Consider the following 18,478-nt stretch of genomic DNA (forward strand, 5'->3'; position numbering starts at 1 on the left):
AAACTCTTCTTCTTCAGACCTTCCTTTTCTCCAGTATTTTTTCCAAACACTTTTATCTCTATAGTCAATGAGACCACATATTCTGCATGAATTTCCCACCCTGTATTATGATCCTGAACACGTAATCAGTCTTTTAAGGGTTACAATCCTACACTGTCTGTTTTACCATATCCCAAAATAGTTGTATTTTCATAGTTAGATCAGAAAGGTAAATCTAGCCCCAGTTATTGCATTATTGAACTGCATTATGTTCTCTTTTCACGTTTTTGCATCAGAATTATTCATAGACCAGAGACTGGTATATTTCTGCTTCATTATACTTGAGAAAGCAGTTATCACCCAGTCTCCTATTTGCTCCAGATATGAGATGATGCCTCTTCTTTACTTTGCTCCTTATTAAACCCATAAGAAGTCATTGTTGTTGGTGTTGGTGTTGAGTGCTGTCAAGTCAGTCCCAACTCAAAGCAACCCTCTATAGGTTTTCAGAGGAGCAGGTGAGATAGGAAAACTCACTGTTGTTTTATATTTATTTTTTAACCATTATTTTTTCTGAGGGTTAGCTTACTGTGGCTTATGGAAGAAGAAATAAGAATATTTTATTTTTGAGTTTTCCTCTAGATGCAGGAAAAACCTCACTAGTTTCAGAATACAATTTATCCTTTCAAAGGTGGATAATCTCAAGATCTTTGGCTTCATTTCATAACCTTAAGTAACCTGGCCACTTTGGTGAGAGACTGGGATGTAATGAAGAACCTTCTGTTTCTTCTTGGTGGATAGACATGCACTTTCCCCTGAACTAGGTCTATTGTGTAAACTGTAGAGAAGCTAAAATGAATGGAAGAAGTAAGAAAGTATAAGGGCTAAACAGAAAATTCAAAGGGTAGCTGGAGAAGACAAAGTCAATGAAATGTGCAAAGACCTGGAGTTAGAAAACCAAAAGGAAAGAATGTGATCAGCATTTCTCAAACTGACAGAACTGAAAAAAGAATCTGCAGGAGAAAGATGAGACTTTCTACTCATACAAAAAGATTGAAAGCCTCATAAATCCTACACAGGGTCACTATGAGCCAAAACTGACTCCATGGCACTGAACAGCAATATTACGTCCAAGTATAGTGGTGTGGCACTCTGGGTTAATGTGCTGGACTACAAAGTCAGTTTAAAATGTAAGGTTAATGGTTCAAGCTCACCAGCCACTCCTTGGCAACCCTATACAGGGTTGCTATGGGTCAGAATCGACTCGATGGCACTTATCAATAACAACATAACAATATTGGGTTGCAGAAATCTCTGCCCATATTTTCACATTTATTTATTTCAAATTTATTTCTAATGATAAAATACAATTGCATTTGATAGATATTTTCAAATGGTAGTATGAGATTAAGGATCTTTTCTAGTTTGAATGTAGTTGAAATTTTATTTCTATTTCATTTTGATGCCCTTGACAGTGGACCGTTTAGTGCACGCACAATTAGTCTGCCTCATTTACTGTACAAAAAGGCAAAGACTTTCAAGTTTAATAATAATAATATTATAAGAGCAAATTATTCCATTCCTTCCTCAATCAGTGCAGCAAGTTGAGTCACATGACATATCTCTTCCCTCTCACTTCTGTGATTTTGCATTCCTCAAAGGTAACTTATCCTTATATGTAATTAAATCAACACAATTATCTAGCTGCAGTCTTCTCAAGGTTATCACTGCTGTAACAGTGGTATTTTCAAAGAGGTTGTAATGTGTGTGGGGGGGAAATCACCTATAAATAGACTCAAGAGAGATTTAATTGAGATTTATTGTGCATATTAAAATGCAAATGTTTTTGGTGTTCATTGTACAGTAAGTAAACTACCGCATCATGCAGTATTTAACAGAACCCAAGCAATGTCCTTAGTACAATACAATCAAAAGTATAATCCAAAAGAATTTTTCCTTCTTTTCTATGAGGACAGAAAATATTTTCAGTTAGGTCTGGAGGGTAAAACGAAATGAGAGCACCCTGGTTTAATGTGGTTAATCACAAGTACATTCTCATACTTGATTCATTATAGGAAGTTCAAACTAAGAAGGTGATTTCCCTGAGTGATCTAGAAATTAATCCTCTGTCTGTTAGACAGCATAAATACATTGTTAAAATGCTCTCTTAATAGTTGCATGGAGTTCTGGTGTAGCGCTGTGGGAACAGTTCAAACACACCAGCTACACCTCAGAAAAATTATACAACTATGTGTTGGAACCGACTAGATGGCACTTATCAACAACAACACAAGAGTCAAAGGATTAATACTCAAAATTCAGTATGTGCAAAAGTTATCCAATCTTAATTTTAAATACAGTATATACATATATTTTACATGGAAACTTCAGAAATAGTTAAAAATTTAAACAAAACTTGAACAAAGTCTGCAAAACATGAAGGCACACTGGTACATTTTAGCAGGAAGCTCTAGAGTTCTTCAATATGCTTGCATTCTGGAAATCTATGCTGGTAAAAATCAACCAGGGTGAAAAAAAAGGCAAATCTTATTTTTAATGTTGCATATGTAAGATATACTTCATGAGCTCTTGCTGGATTTGATGATTCCAGAGCAACTGGTATCCTGAAGGAAGTGTCTACATTGCTTGTTTCTCCTGAATTGTGCAGTTTAATTCAAGTCTGAATTTTTATGAATATTGATTGTCCAACTTTCACATGCATATGAAACTAATGAAAATAAGTGGGCTCGGATAAGCCTCACCTTAGTCCTCAAACTGTCATCTCTGCTGTCGAACACTTTAACGAGGTCTTGTGCAGCAGATTTGACTAATGCAATATTTCATTTTATTTCGTCACTGCTGCTTCCATGAGTGTTGACAGTATATCCAAGCAAACGAAATCTTTGACAATACCAATTTTTTTCTCCATATATCATAATGTGGTTTATTGCTCCAGGGGTGAGGATTTTTGTTTTCTTTACATTGAGGTGCAACCCATACTGAGGGCTGTGGTCTTTGATCCTTGTCAATAAGTATTTTAAGTCCTCTTCTCTTTCAGTAAGCAAAGTTGTATAATCTGCATATCACAGGTTGTTAATGAGTCTTACTATAATTCTGAAGTCATGTTCTTCTTCACATAATCCAACTCCTTTGATTATTTGCTCAGCATACAGATTGAATAAGTATAGTGAAAGAATACAATCCTGGCAAACACATTTCCTAATTTTAAACCATTCAGAGTCCCCTTGTTCTGTTAGAATGACTTCCTCTTGGTCTATGTACAGGTTCCTCATGAGCACAATTAAGTGTTCCAGAATGCTCATTCTCCAAAATGTTGTTCATAGCTTAGAATGACCCACACTGTCTAAAGCTTTTACATAGTCATTAAAGCATTGGTAATCATCTTTCTGGCATTCTCTGTTTTCAGGCAAGATCCATCTGACATCAACAATGTTAACCATTGTTCTACATCCTCATCTGAATCCAGCTTGAACCTATGGTGGTTCACTGTTAATGTACAGTTGCCGATATTATTAAATTACCTTTAACAAAAGTTTACTTGCATATGATATTAGTAATTACCTCTTTGGAATGGGCACAAATATGATTCTCTTCCATTCAGTTGTAAAGGTAGCTGTCTTCCAAATTTCTTGGCATAGATGAATGAGTGTCTCCAGTGCTACATCGGTTTATTGAAAGACTTCAACTTGCATTCCATCAATTCCTGAAGTCTTGATCTTCGCCAATGCCTTTGGTGCACCTTGAACTTCTTCCTTCAGGACTATTGGCTCTTGATCATATATTATCTCTAGAAGCAGTAGAAAATCAGTTATTTCTTTTTGGTACTATGACTTTATGTATTCCTTCCATCCTCATTTGATGCTTTCAGCATTGTTCAATATTTTGTCCAGAAAATCTTTCAATATTGCAAGTCGAGGCTTGTAGTTTTTCCAGCTTGAGAAACGCTGAGTGAGTTCTTTCCTTTTGGTTTTCGAACTCCAGATTTTTGCACAATGCATTGTAATACATTATTTTGTCTTCTCTAACTGCTCTTTGAAAATTTCTGGTCAGCTCTTTTACTTCCACATTTGTTCCTTTATTTAGCTTTAAGAGCAGATTTTTCTAAGTTTTGCGTAAAGCTTAGTTGTAAAATATATGTCGGCTGTAGAGATCAAGATGACGGACAGTATACTCTATAATGGAATAAATTTAGTTCTAAAATAAAAAGAGAACAGATGCTGTTGAAAGGGGTTTTAGAGGCTATTTTGTCACTGAGGAATCATTAATTAATTTACCAATAAACAATTATACTGTTCCATATACCACATAAGCACCAGAGATACAACAGTGAATCAGAAATAGTCCCTACCTTCAAGGAGCAGGGCAGTGTTATGAAAGTATCAGTGCATTATTTTAGCCTATTTAATGCTGTATGTTGCTCACCAATGATGCAGCCAAAGAATGTGAACCAAGTTGAGCAACAACTAACAATGAAACCTATTAGTTTTTTCAGAATACCTTGGAAACATTGCTATGGATTGATCTATTTCACTCTGAAATGTGTGTTAGCTAGCTTTGTCATGATTCTCTTTGTTTCGGTGGTTATGTGGTGATATAGTCTGGCAGCAGTATGTAATGATCTAAGATGGGAGTTATGCATTGATGTAGTCATAGGAGGTATGGCTGGGGTCCGAACTGGTAAATAGTTTGGAGAGAAGAGATCATATATTTCCACCCCTCATTTTTATAGTTGGGGTCAGAAGCAGAATTTGTTGTACTGGTTACATACACATGGTAGCATTAGACTTTGTAAGAGAAAAAACACTGAAGAGGCAATAGAATTAAAACTTTTGATTCTTAGATGGTTATGTTACTGGAGCTGGCCCAATTAATGACTAGAAAGTCAAGTTTTCTCTCAGAAAGAAAGATTTATTAAAGACTATCTTGTAAGGGTAGATATGCTGTGGCAGCATTGTCTTTTCCAGTATACAAAACTAGAAAATTAAATAGGGTGGTTTCTGATGGGAGTCTAGTTTCTGCATGGAAATTCCTATGATAACCTGACAAATTCCACTCCCTCTGTCCTTCCTCCCCCTAGAGCTGACAGCACATTATAGATCAATATGGAATCTGCACTTTCAAGATGGACTCTGTTGAATGGGTGTGTGGCGAGCATTGTCTATGTTCACTATGGAATGGTGACTGATGTACAGATATCAATAGCCTCTGGTTGGATTACCTCTGATAGTCCATGATCAATCACTATCTTGGGCTATTTTAAGGTCACCTTTGGAACCTGTTTGTTTCAGTTGTATGGCAGAAGGGAGTTTGTGGTTATTTCACTGATTTATAAGGAAGTCAGACATTGTCCTGTAGGATGGTGGGTCATGTTACATATTCTGTTTAGCTCTTTGATAAATGGCAGTATATTCCAGGATTTTCCCCAGAGTTTGCAAGGCCCCAAGCCTACCAGATTTTTGGTCAGGGTTTGCATCTCAGGATTTTGGTCAGTGTTTGCCAGACCCTATTCCCTAATAGTTATATTGGTTATTGTTATCTATAATGGCTGAAAGGAAGGTAAGAAATGTTATGCAGGAGCAACAGATAAGGATATGGAGGATAGAAAAGTAGAAAAGCTACTTACGGAGTGGCTTGGATAAAAACCAGGTTGGTTAAACCATATGATTGATAGTGGGGGCTTTTGGCTACACCTAAGACCATGTGTATATGGATGAGAAGATGATCAAGGCATGGAGAAGAAAAGATGAAATTGGAATGTTTTAAAATGTTTTGTATGTTTATTTGAATGTACAGTGGTGTGGTGCTATAGAATAGCACTGGACCACAAGGTTGATTTGAACCACGAGGTTGGCAGTTCAAACTTACCAGCAGTTTCTCAGAACCCATTACAGGTCACTATGAGTTGAAACTGACTCCATGGCACCACCAACAGTGTTATAACAGAGATTTAGATATACGATGGGAATCAATATTATAGATCACAAAGAGTGTATTATAAATAACAGAGCATATATAACTCTGCCTTCATCCAATACTTGATTGGATATGCTAAAAGAGAAACTAGCATTTCCCTGTAATAACACAGGCTGCTGTTGGTTTGACTGCAGTGTTGTTATTCTTAAGTGCCATGGAGTCGATTCTGACCCATAGCGACCTGGGTAGGGTTTCCAAGGAGCAGCTGGTGAGCTTGAACCACAGACCTTGCGGTTCAAACAGCTGGAAGTCTCTGTGCTGGGAACTTCCTAGACCTCAAAGACAGAAAGCTATAACACCACAGATAGCAAGATATTATGTCTTAGCCATCTAGTGCTGCTATAAGAGAAATACCACAAGTGAGTGGCTTTAACAAACAGAAATCTATTCTCTCACTTTAGGAGGCTAGAAGTCCAGACTCAGAAGATTCTTGTTTCCTTTCTGCATCTGTAAACTCAGCAATCCTTGGATAGCTCCATGTGTCCTGGCATCAATCTTTATAGTGCAGGGTCCCCAGGTCCAAAGGACACATTCCATAGGTGGGTCTTCTTTCTTGGTGTTTGTAGGTCCTGCTGTGTTTTGGTTGCCTGTTGAATCTCTTTTATATCTCAAAGGAGATTGACTCAAGATACAAATCCTGCAAATTTCATCTGGCTTCACCAGCATCATAGAAGTAAGGTTTTACAACACATAGGATAATTATGTCTTTTCAGGGCTGCAATCATTAGATCACATCATAGAAGTGATTACATTAACTGCCAAACACTGAATATTTAGGCCCAGTCAAGTTGACACAAAGCTTTAGCTATCACAAATGGCAAGAAACAGTAGCAGAGAAATGGCAAAACCAGAGACAACAGAACCAGGAGGTCAGCAAGAGATGGTACATTGGGTTTCTTGGCCCATGGAGAGACAGAGTCGAACACTTTCAAGTGGCGGAATGGGGTTCCTTTGGGCACTTACTAGGAGAGATAGCTTTATAACACTTGATACAAATTCAGGCTGGTGCAAAAGGCCCAAGAGCCCTAAGGGACTGAGGACCAGAAAGAGGTATGACTAAAGGCATGACTGAGAAGAGGCTGTGCTGATCAAATAACTTTTTTCTGAGTTGTTCTAAACTGGAATTGTAGCCTGTTTCTTCACTAATGAACTCCATAATCATGAGCATTTACTGTGTGTTCTGGAAGTTTCTGCAACAAATTATTAAACCCAGCAGAGAAGAAGAGAGTGCCATGGGAGAGATGATTGATGCCAGAATCAGTGAAAAAAAAAAAAAAAAAAAAGGTGGGAAAGAGGAGGTCTGACACATTCACCATGCCATCTTAACTAATATTTACTCAAATATATGAAAATGCCTCTCATCTAGTTCTCATAATGCATTCATCAACTCAAATCATCTTCTCTAAAAATCATTCCAACTCTCTTTTGCATCGCAACACCTTATATCATATTTTTAAATGCATGACCTTAAATCTTCTGCCTACTGCAGCACCAGAAAAGAAATAAATGTTCTCTAACATCAAAGAGGAATCCTGGTGTGGTGTTGCAGGTTAATGTGCTGGACTGCAAAGTCAGTTTGAACCGTAAGGTCAGAGCTCACCAGTGGCTCCTCAGAAACCCTGTACAGGGTTTCTGTGTGTCGGAACCAACTCAATGGCACTTAACAACAACAACATCGAATAAATCACAGTTCAGCTGTAGAATCTTATGTATACAATCCATAGAGTACATTTTGTAGCAAAGATATGGGCTTAGTGCTGTGAGGCAGAGGGAGAAATGGGTAGTTCTGTCTAAATGAGCTGAGGATATGTATGCGATGATATTACAGTTTAGATTTAAAGAATTAAAATAAAGAAGATGAAGGAGAACATTACAAATTGAGGAGACATGATGCACAAAGGAACAGAGATGTGAACTTACAGAGATATGAACCTACACGAGATGCATTGTTCAGCCCCAGATAGGAAGTGGTCATAGCAACACCATATCAGTTGGTATCCTCCCTTCAGTACAGCTGAATATTATAATTATATTAAAGCTCCTTACCTTCCCAGAAACACTTTCTGACAACCACATTGCCAGTAAAGCTCTGTTACTAAGTACTGCTTCAAAACAAAACTATGTTCTTTGAAGATAGCTTCTTACTTACCAGAAGAAAATTAATGATTGTGTCCTTATGCAGTGGTCCCCCACCCTAGTTCATCCTATCACAGCTATTCACTTGGCCTGCTCCCATCCCATGGTATCTCCCGAGGAGGACCAAACAGCACAGCCTGCAGAAATATATGGTTACCACACCAAGGATGTAATGAGGGGAGGACAAAAGATTCTGGGAAGAGTAATGGTTTATCTTCTTCTCTTTCAACTTGCCTTGACTCTACTTTCTTTACAGAAGACAGAATCATTGAAACACCTTTTTAAATTTTTTTTTAAATTAGAATAACAAAATTATTTGGCTTAGTTCTTCCAATAACTTCCATCGGTAGATCCATTAAAACCCAGCACATTCTCAGATGCGTTCTCAGGGCTGTCAGGCCCACACACAAGCCCATTCATTCAGGACAGGGGTTATGCGTCCTACATGTACCTCAAGAAAAGCCCAAGTGGTGAAAAACCCCCAAAAGCTATAAACTGGATCTGATTACCCGGGAAGGACTGGGAGCCTTTGGGAGGCAAGAAAGCTAGGTTTGTAAATTGCAACCTACTGTCGTCACCTTGTTTTTAAAAAGTATGGCCAGCACATTTTCACAATTCAGAAGAGTGAAGGCTGGACATGCAAAGAAGGATGGCTCTAGGGTAGACGTTAACATTTTCCCAGGACGGCAATGAAGACACCAATAGGTCGTGTTTTGCAGGCGCTGTGAATGTGGCTTCATAGCACTGTGGCCTGTATAATGATCTCAGTGTTCTGGATGTCTCTCTTGCTCTGCACCATCCTGAGCTCCAGCTGGGCTGGGCTGGGCTTCTGTACCTTCCCAGGTTTTTTTTGCACACTAGATGGTCCTCTGCAGGATGTGGTGCATGGCAGACATGGTCTTCTCACATGCCACCTTCAGATTGTTTGGATGCTTATATGTCCAAGCATGGCAGCAAAGAAATCCCCCATGTCTACGAAGACAGTATCCACCTTTCGCATCTCCATCGGATCCACTCTGTTGTCATGGAGCCATTGGGCTGCCTTTTCTGCTGGCTGCCTAGTGCAATCAGGCAGTCACTGCCCCTTGGGGACAGCAGATCTGAGCTGGTGATGATCACGGTGTCGGGGCCCATGGAGTGCCGCACAATTCATCACCGCCAGAGCTGCGTCTTGACTGGATCTTTCTGCCGCTCAGTAACTCAGTTTCAAACTGATCGGGAGTTATAATGTCTGCAATGGGCACAACCTTTTCTTTGTAAACTGGGAAATATCTTCTGGAACATACATTGAATCTTCACCGTTCCACTTGTCCTCCATCACCGGGTCACACACATACACGAGGTTGTAGTTCTGTTGCATCAGTTCCTGTACAACATCAGTTCCTGCATCAGTTCCTGTTCCACCACCATAGCTAGGAAGGATGGATGCATCTCGGGTATAATCCGTGAGCAAGTAGTTCTACTTCTTCACATTGTTCAGCTTCAGGCTTTCCTACAACTCCTGCAGTTCACTGGAATTCAGCTCTGCCCCTTCCAGTGAGCGTAGCCTATATGGTTTGAAAACTGCAGAGTTAACAGCATCAATTTCAAATTCCAGCACCTGCATTGGGAAGGTGGCAGCTTGGTTGCCCACGTAGCCTCAGACGATGTGGCTCTGGAAGGAGAACACTAGGCACTCTTGCTCCATGCCCAGTACACGCGTGGCGCAGGACCCAGGGTCAGCGGAGGTGCACCAGCAGGCTCATAGTGCCTAGGCTGTTGGCTTGACTTGGCAGGACTCCGGTCTGCTAGGCGCAGGACACCGCCCGGACGCCAAGCCCCCTCCCTGTGAATCTTCTTTCTTTGAGAGTCCTTGACCTGTAGAAGCCTGGCTCAAGTTTTCAATAATACTAACTAACTCCTGGTGTGGTGCTTTATGATCAGCACTGGACTTTGAACCACAAGGTCAGCAGTTCAAACACACCAGCTTCTCCAAGGAAACCTTATACAGAATTGTTATGAGTCGAAACCGACTTGAAGGCACTTAATAACAAAAACAGCTAGTATTTAATGGTCACCTTGTTGTGTGTCACATCATGCAGGAAACAGTTTGAATTGATAACCCTATTTTGTTCTTACAACAGCCACTAAGGTAGACAGTATCATTATCATAATTATTTATGAGAGAAAAACTGAAACTTAGAAAGAATACACAGACAGTAAGGGACACTTATAGGACCTGACACTGGAGATGACCGGACTATAAATAGTTTTGCTTTACTGAAAAAAATAGGACAATTTAGTAGTGATTATCAACTAGAGGCATATCTTAAAATGTTTTAATATTAACCTTTGAATTTTACCTTCTAATTGTCTAGTTGAATATATTTTTCACTTGTAAGTTAAAGTTTTTCCTTTTTAATAAATATTTGACACTACTTTTAGTAAATTAGTAATAAAATAGGAAAATATATGAACAAAGAGTGTCCATGTTGTTAGGTGCAGTCAAGTCGATTCTGACTCATAGCAACCCTATGCACAACAGATTGCATCAAATTCTCAAAAGGATCCTCTACCCTAAAATGTGGTGATTTGTGGGAAGTCATTGAAAAGTACTAAATAAAGAATTGCACAATCCAATTTGCATTGATAACACAAGACTTTTGCTTATAGTACATGTGTATGTATTTGGTCCCACAAGTATATAGCTAATGCATAATTTTTCAGGCACTACAGTTTCAAAATTGTCTAGTTTCTTCCCTAAGGAAGTTCATAGAGAAGTGTTGAAACAATTATTTTAACCTATAACTTCAATGTAAGTGATAAATGTTATGCCTAAAGCAAGAGTATTATCAAATTCTTTCTGGGAGCAGGAAAGTGCTACAGAGTAAAACTCAATTAAGAATTAAAATAGATTTATTGAAAGTAAGGCACAATTTAAACTGGGAATAAGAAGAGACAACAAACTGAACTATACTTTTTCAAGAAGTTTCAGGCAAAACTTACATTGTTAAATCAGGACCTTGTTGTTGTTGTTGTTGTTGTTAAGTGCCATCAAGTAGGTTCCGACCCATAGCGACCCTGTATAGGGTTTCCAAGGAGATGTTGGTGAGCTTGAATCAGGAACTAGCAGCCTAATATTCTGATTGGTTTATGAGTAGTGTGTAAAAGTCAAAGGAAGTTTAACAAAAGCAGGTGCTTAACAGTGATTGCTGGCTTACAGTTTTGTGTTAAGCTCCTTGAGAATAAACTAACAAACTGAATGGTGTTTGGTGAGGTAAGATATCTGACAGCAGATATATACAGAGAGACAGAGTGAGTCCTGGTGTCGCACTGAAGGATAATGCATTGGACTAAAAGGTGGGTTTAAACTGCAAGGTCCATGGTTTAAACCCACCAGATAATCCTCATAAACTCTAGAAAGAGTTGCTATGAGTTGGAACTGACTTCAAGGCACTTAGCAAGAACAACAACAGTCTGGTGTGGTACTGTAGGATAAGCACAGGACTGCTAACCACAAGCTTCTTGTTGTTGTTAAGTGCTGTCAAGTTGGTTCTGACCCATAGTGACCCTGTATAGGGTTTCCAAGAAGCAGGTGGTGAGTTTGAGCTTCAGGTTCAAACCAACTTCACATTCCATCACATTCATCTATAGCACTGCACCAGGACTCCACAAGGTAGGCAGTTCAAACCCACCAGCTTCTCCTGGGAAACTTAATACAGGGTTGCAACTAGTTGGAACCAAATGGATAGCACTTAACAACAGCAACAACATCTCAAACGAAAGCTTGTGGAGCAAGTGAGGTTAAAGGGTAAGGTAAATCTTAAAAAGGTAATTCACAGTGGAAATCCAGGTCCTTTCAAAAGAAGTAGTGTATTCCCCTAACTCAAGGGGCATCAATGAGTGATGTGTACAAGCCTCTAGTAGGGCTTAGACTTATAAGAACAGGATAAAAAAAAGTTTGAGTTTGAAGATGTTAAGTATACCCAGTTCTGGGGAACTTGCACAAAGAAAAATATGCAATCTCAGTGTTAGGAATTTGAATGGTTGCTGTTGTTTTTAGGTACCATCAAGTAGGTTCCAACTCATAGCGATATGCACAACTAAATTAAACCCTGCCTGGTCCTGTGCCATCCTCACAACTGCTGTTAACCCTGAGCCCATTGCTGTGCCACTATGCCAATCCATCTCATTGGGAGTTTTCCTCTTTCACAGACCCTCCATTTATCTAGCATGATATTCTTCTCCAGGAACTGATATCTCCTGATAATATGCCCAAAGTATAAGGGATGCAGTCTCACCATACTAGCTTCTAAGGAGCATTCTGGTATACATTTTTTCCAAGACAGATTTGTTTGTTCTTCTGGCAGTCAATGGTTCTTTCAATATTATTTCCCAACATCATAACTCAATTCTTCTTTAGTCTTCTTATTCATTGTCCAACTTTCACATGTATATGAAGCTATTGAAATTACCACGGCTTGGATCAGGTACATCTTAGTCCTCAAAACTGACATCTTGCTCTTGAACATTTAAAGGGGTCTTGTGCAGCAGATTTGTCTAATGTAATTCATTGTTTGATTTCTTGACTGCTGCTTCCATGAGTGTTGATGGTAGATCTAAGCAAGATGAAGTCTTTAACAACTTTCATCTTTCCTCCACGTATCATGATATTATTTTTTGGTGAGGATTTTTGTTGCTTTTATTTATACTAATGTGCAACCCATATTGAAGGCTGTGGCCTTTGATCTTCATCAGTAAATATTTTAAGTCCTCTTCACTTCCAGAAAGTAAGGTTGTATTATTTGAATATCTCACGTGGTTAATGAATCTTCCTCCAATCTTACTGCCACATTCTTCTTCATATAATTCAGCTACTTGGATTTTTTGGTAGCATACAGATTAAATAAATATACTGAAAGAAGACAACTGTGGCATGCAACTTTCCTGATTTTAACCTACTCAGTGTTCCCTTGTTTTGTTCAAGTAACTAGCTTTTGGTGTATGTGCAGATTCATCATGAACTCAATAAAAAGTATTCCAAAATACCCATTCTCCACAACTTTGTCCATAGCTCATCTACATAGTCAAAAGGCCTTGCACAGTCAATAAAGCACAGGTATCTTTCTGGTATTCTCTGCTTTCAGCCAAGATCCATCTGACATAAGCAATCATATCCCTCATTCTAGGTCCTCAAATGAATCCAGCTTGACCCTCTGGAAGTTCTCTGCCAATATACTGTTGTAGTCGTTTTTGAATTATCTTTAGCAAAATTTTACTTGTATGTTATATCAGTGATATTTTTCTTTCAGTACTATTGGCTTTTGATCATATGTCATCTCTTGAAATGGTTGAACTTTCAGTTTGAGAAATGCTGAGCATGTTCTTCTCTTTTGGTGTTCTAATTCCAGGTCTTTGCACATTGCATAATAATACTTGATTTTATCTTCTTGAGCTGCCCATTGAAATTTTCTCTTCAACTGTTTTGACTCCACATTTCTTCCATTTGTTTTAGCATCTTTACAAGTTTCATAGTCTCTTTTGGCATTCATTTTGGTCTTTCCCTTCTTTCTTGTCTTCTTAATGACCTTTTCCTTTCTTTCTGTATCATGTTTTAAATGTCATCATGAAACTGTTTTGGTCTTTGGTCATTAGTGTCTAATGCATCAAATCCATTCTTGAGATGATCTCTGGAAATGTTCAAGGTCAGATTTTGGCTCTTCTGGGCTTGTTTTAATTTTCCTCAGCTTTAGCCAGAACTTGCATGTGAGTAACTGATGGTCTGTTTCACAGCCTGCCCATGGCTTTCTTTTCGCTGATGGTATGGAGCTTTTCTACTGTCTCTTTCCACACATGTAGTCCATTTAATTAGTATGAATTATATATGGTGAAGTCCATGTTTATAGTTGTCTCTTATGTTGTTTTAAAAAGGTATCTGTGATGAAGAAGTCATTGGTCTTGCAAAATTTTACCATGCCATCTCCTGTATCATTTCCATCACTAAGTCCATATTGTCCAAACACTGATCCGCCCTCTTTGTTTCCAAGCTTTGAGTTTCAGCCACCAGTAATTATCAATACATCTTGATTACATGTTTGATCCATTTCAGACTACAGAAGTTGGTTGAATTCTTCAATTTCATCATCACTGGCTTTAGTGGTTGGTGTGTAAATTTGGTCTAAGTTGTAGGTATTATCCTATCATAGTTAGCTTTATACTTCAAGATAGATCTTGAAATCTTCAGTTTGATAATGAAGGTGATGCCATTCTCTTCAAGTTGTCATAGAAAACAATATAATTGCCAGATTCATAATGTCCAATACCTACAACACCTGACCAAGACTCCTGCAAAGACTTATTTTTTTCAGATTCTTTAGCTTAACTTTGTTAAACTAACATATCCTTGGTATAAACCGTTATTTGATTTCAATTAATCCCTTTAATTTCATGTTTATAGAGTTGGAGCCTTTTCTCTAGGACAATCAGGCAACATACTTCCCTAAAATTAGCCATGGAAACCCTATAGATGAGAAAAGAATATTGTCAAACCTAACCCAAACATGTTAATGATCATGAAGATGGCATAGGGCCAGGCAAGGTTTTATTCTCCTATACATAAGATCATCATGATTTGGAGCTAACTGCAACATATTTAAACCAAAAAGATAAATAAGATAATGCTTCTGTTCAAAGTCCTGGGAAGCAATTTATTAGTATGGAGCCATGAGGCCTTAAGCATGCCACAGTGTTGGGACCAATAGGATAAGATCCATCAGAAGGATATTTGGGAAGTTAAAAAGTTAAGGTTCATCAATCTACAGGAAGACTTGAATATCAAAGACCTCAGAACATACGAGGACAGCAAACAAGTTAAAAATATCTGCTCATCAATGTTTAACACGTCCTCCTCTTTTACTTTGGGAACATGAGTTACAGACTCGCCCCAGAACCATAGTCCAGAGAGCAACAATCCATATGCCTATGCTATTAGCTGGCACTAATGGCAACGGCCACTCCTACACTCTTGGGAGACAGCCACATATGGCTTTTTTATTATCCTTTTGTTGTAGGACTTGGACTGTGGGGAGGTAGAGGCATTCACACAGTTTCATTTTTGTCTTTTTTAGTGTTAAGATGTATGTGTGATGAGTTTGACTCTCTCAGAACCTGTAGTTGAATCAGGCCCTCAAATAAGCTGACAATATATTCCCAGCCTCCCCACTGTCACCAAAATTGGGGTCTGGTGCTTTTATAGCTCCATGCTGACAATTTTCTCTTTGATCATATTGAAGGTCCTTTGTAATCAATAAGAAGTCAGACCTGGATGGGACTTCAGACTAGTCAATACCCTCATGTTATAGGTTGAAAATGGAAGCCCAGAGGAGTGAGAGTTTTGATGACCATACCTAAAGGTGAATATCAAATTGTTGTGCTGAGTTAATTTCAACTCAGCAAACCTATGAACAATAGAACAAAGCACTTCCTGGTCTTGCACCATTCTCACAACCTTTGCTATGCTTAAGCCCATTGCTGCTCCCACTGAGTCAATCGATCGTGTTGGGGGTCTCTCCTTTTTTTGCTGATCCTCCACTTTACCAAGCATGACGTCTATCTCTAGGGACTGATCCCTCCTGATAACATGTCCAAATTATGAGTCGAAGTCTAGCTGTCCTGGTTTCTAAAAGCATGGTTGAGATGCTCAAAGGAGGTTTCTTGAATGTGACTCATAGTCCTGAGTTCATGATCATGAGGTTTTTTCAATGTCAGGGAGAACTGCCAAAGCACCTGCCTTTTAGGTCAGGAATTATTGACTCCTGGTGTGGCACTGTGGGTTAATGTGCCGGACTGCTAAGCTGTTTGAACTGCAAGGTCTGTGGTTCAAGCTCAACAACCTCTCCTTGGAAACCTATACAGGGTCATTATGGGTTAGAACTGACTCAACGGCAATTAACAACAACAACAATATCTGAATATAGACTCTAATCCAATAATTCCTGATCTGTAGGCTGATGTTACGGCAGCTCTTCCTGACATTGAAAAGACCTCATAACCATGAACTCAGGACTATAAACCTCATTCAGGAAGCCTCCCTAGATAGAATACCTCAACCCCATACAGATGGTCCCTTTTCATTCAGTGTCCATTAGCTTGATGTGCTTGCCTAAGATTACTTATGATCTGTGTCCCCAGATTTAACTGCACCAGATATAGTTTCTGCCATGACTGAAGCAAACAGACATTTCCTATTATTGGTCTCTGTAACCTTTTCAGAATCCAGGCTGAGGAATGTCACTAGCTATGGGAAATAACTGACAGGTGGATGCCTGCCAAGGACTTGTCACAGGATGAATGGCAGCTGAGGGGCTGTGACATTTCCCATAAAAATGCACAAACAGGAAAGAAAAATGTTCCTTGAAAGCTAGGATGGCCAGACTTTATCTCTCGTACTTTGGGCACATTATCAGGAGGAACCAGTTCCTGCAGAAAGGAAATCATGCTTGGTAAAGTGAAGGGTCAGAAAAAAGAGGAAGACTCCCAATCAGAGGGATTGGCACAGTGACAACAACAATGGACTCAAGTGTACCAACAATTGTGAGTTTGGTGCATTACCAGTCAGTGTTTCATTCTGTTGTGCATAGAGTCACTGTGAGTCCGTACCTATTTGATGGCATCTAATAACAACAACATGCTTAGTATCATAGGGGGTTGATTTGGAAATACATGTGTTCTTCTTTGAAGATTTCAACACTCAAAGTTACAACAGTATCTGCACTGACCTCAGTCATGTGTCTCGTACATGTGTTTGTAATTTCTTTTAGGATGGGGACAGTCATTTATGAAAATATGACTTGGAGCTCTCTTGAAAGAATGCATATAACTCTGAGATAATTTGCCAAATTATAATAATTCATCTTAAAATACGGATTTCAGGCTTTATGTTAGATGTTAGGGAGTAACAAAGAATAAGACAACATATTAATATGATCTTATAAAGATTACTTAAATAAATGTGTATGTGTGTGTGTGTATGTGCACACATAGATACAGACATATTTTTGCTCACATGAATGTAACACATAAGCTTTCATTCAACTTTATGTGTTGGTAGACAATTCTAAAAATTCCCTTCAAGCAACATAGTACACCATAATGCAAAGAGTAAAGGCTTTAATATTTGAACACTCTCCTTGCCACTAATCCTTCATATCACTTGTGAAATTATTTAGTTTTTTCTTTCTCCATCCAAATTACCCACTTTTCTAACTGTTGCAAGGAACATACTGTGAAGGCAAAAAAAAACAGTTTTTTTTCAAGCATTAGTCATGAAATAGAGAAAATTTTGTGGCCCTTCAAGACACCCATGACAACAAGTCACTGTAACTTGGAAATAAGGAATCTGAAATTTACAATATAAAAACCACACAAAAATGGATCATAACAGAGTCATGCAAAACCACTTTAAGGAAAGAGAATGCCTCCCAGGAATAAAGAGTTTAGCTAACTAGATATATAAACATTTCTAAAGGGGAGAGAATAAAGCCATCAGAAGAATATAGTAATCCCCAAGGCATAACAAAAATAGGATGTGGCTTCAAAAAGATCATAGAAAAACTGACATTAAAAGATAATTATTACCTACAAGAGGAACTCTGGGTGGCTGACCAAAGTGGCACCTCCACTTTGCCAGGCAGATAAACCTCCACACTGAGACAGACATTTTAGAGTTTCAAGAAATCCCATTTCCTAACAATTTGCCTAAGTTCCCATGCTTCAAGTACACCTATGTAGGATAGGCACTGGACCACAACATTGGTTTGAACCTCAAGGTCAGCAGTTCACACTCACCAGCCACTCCTCAGAAACACCATGAGTCGGACCCAATTCGATGGCAATTAATAGCAACAACACTATTAAATATTTTATTAATTTTTCCACTTAGCTCTAAAATGTGTCTACTTCTCCCACCCCTTTTGACACCACCAACTTCTAACTAGCAGTATTTTTCACAGCATCAATTATCTCCCTGCTTCCAGAGCTACCCTTCCTACCACTCCCCACGTATCTTTCTATATACTGTTGTTAAAAATATCATCATTCTCAATCATGAATTTTATGTTATTTTCCTGCTTAATTTTCTTCAATGGTTTCCTATGCATTCTTATGCATGTTTAGTATAAAATACAAATACCTTGGCATATTTTGACAGGCTTCCTAAACCAGTTCCTGACAAGCCCTGAAGTGTCAGTGCAGAACAGCTCACCTCTCATAAAATAATCTGCTATCACCTGGTAAACTAGATCTTCCCCAAAAGCCTGCTTTCCTTTCTGGGGGACTCTCTGCTGCCTCTCATCTCTGGTCCTTTTTTATGTGTTTTTCAATTCTCCATTTGGGC

General features: G+C 38.7%; 1 pseudogene; it reads right to left on the reverse strand.

The window, feature by feature from the left end:
* Positions 1-8,842: 8,842 nt before the first annotated feature.
* Positions 8,843-9,793, reverse strand: LOC102815893 (annotated as a pseudogene).
* Positions 9,794-18,478: the final 8,685 nt, after the last annotated feature.

Source organism: Chrysochloris asiatica, unplaced genomic scaffold (genome assembly GCF_000296735.1).
Source record: "Chrysochloris asiatica unplaced genomic scaffold, ChrAsi1.0 scaffold00016, whole genome shotgun sequence".
In the NCBI taxonomy this organism is placed as follows: domain Eukaryota; kingdom Metazoa; phylum Chordata; class Mammalia; order Afrosoricida; family Chrysochloridae; genus Chrysochloris; species Chrysochloris asiatica.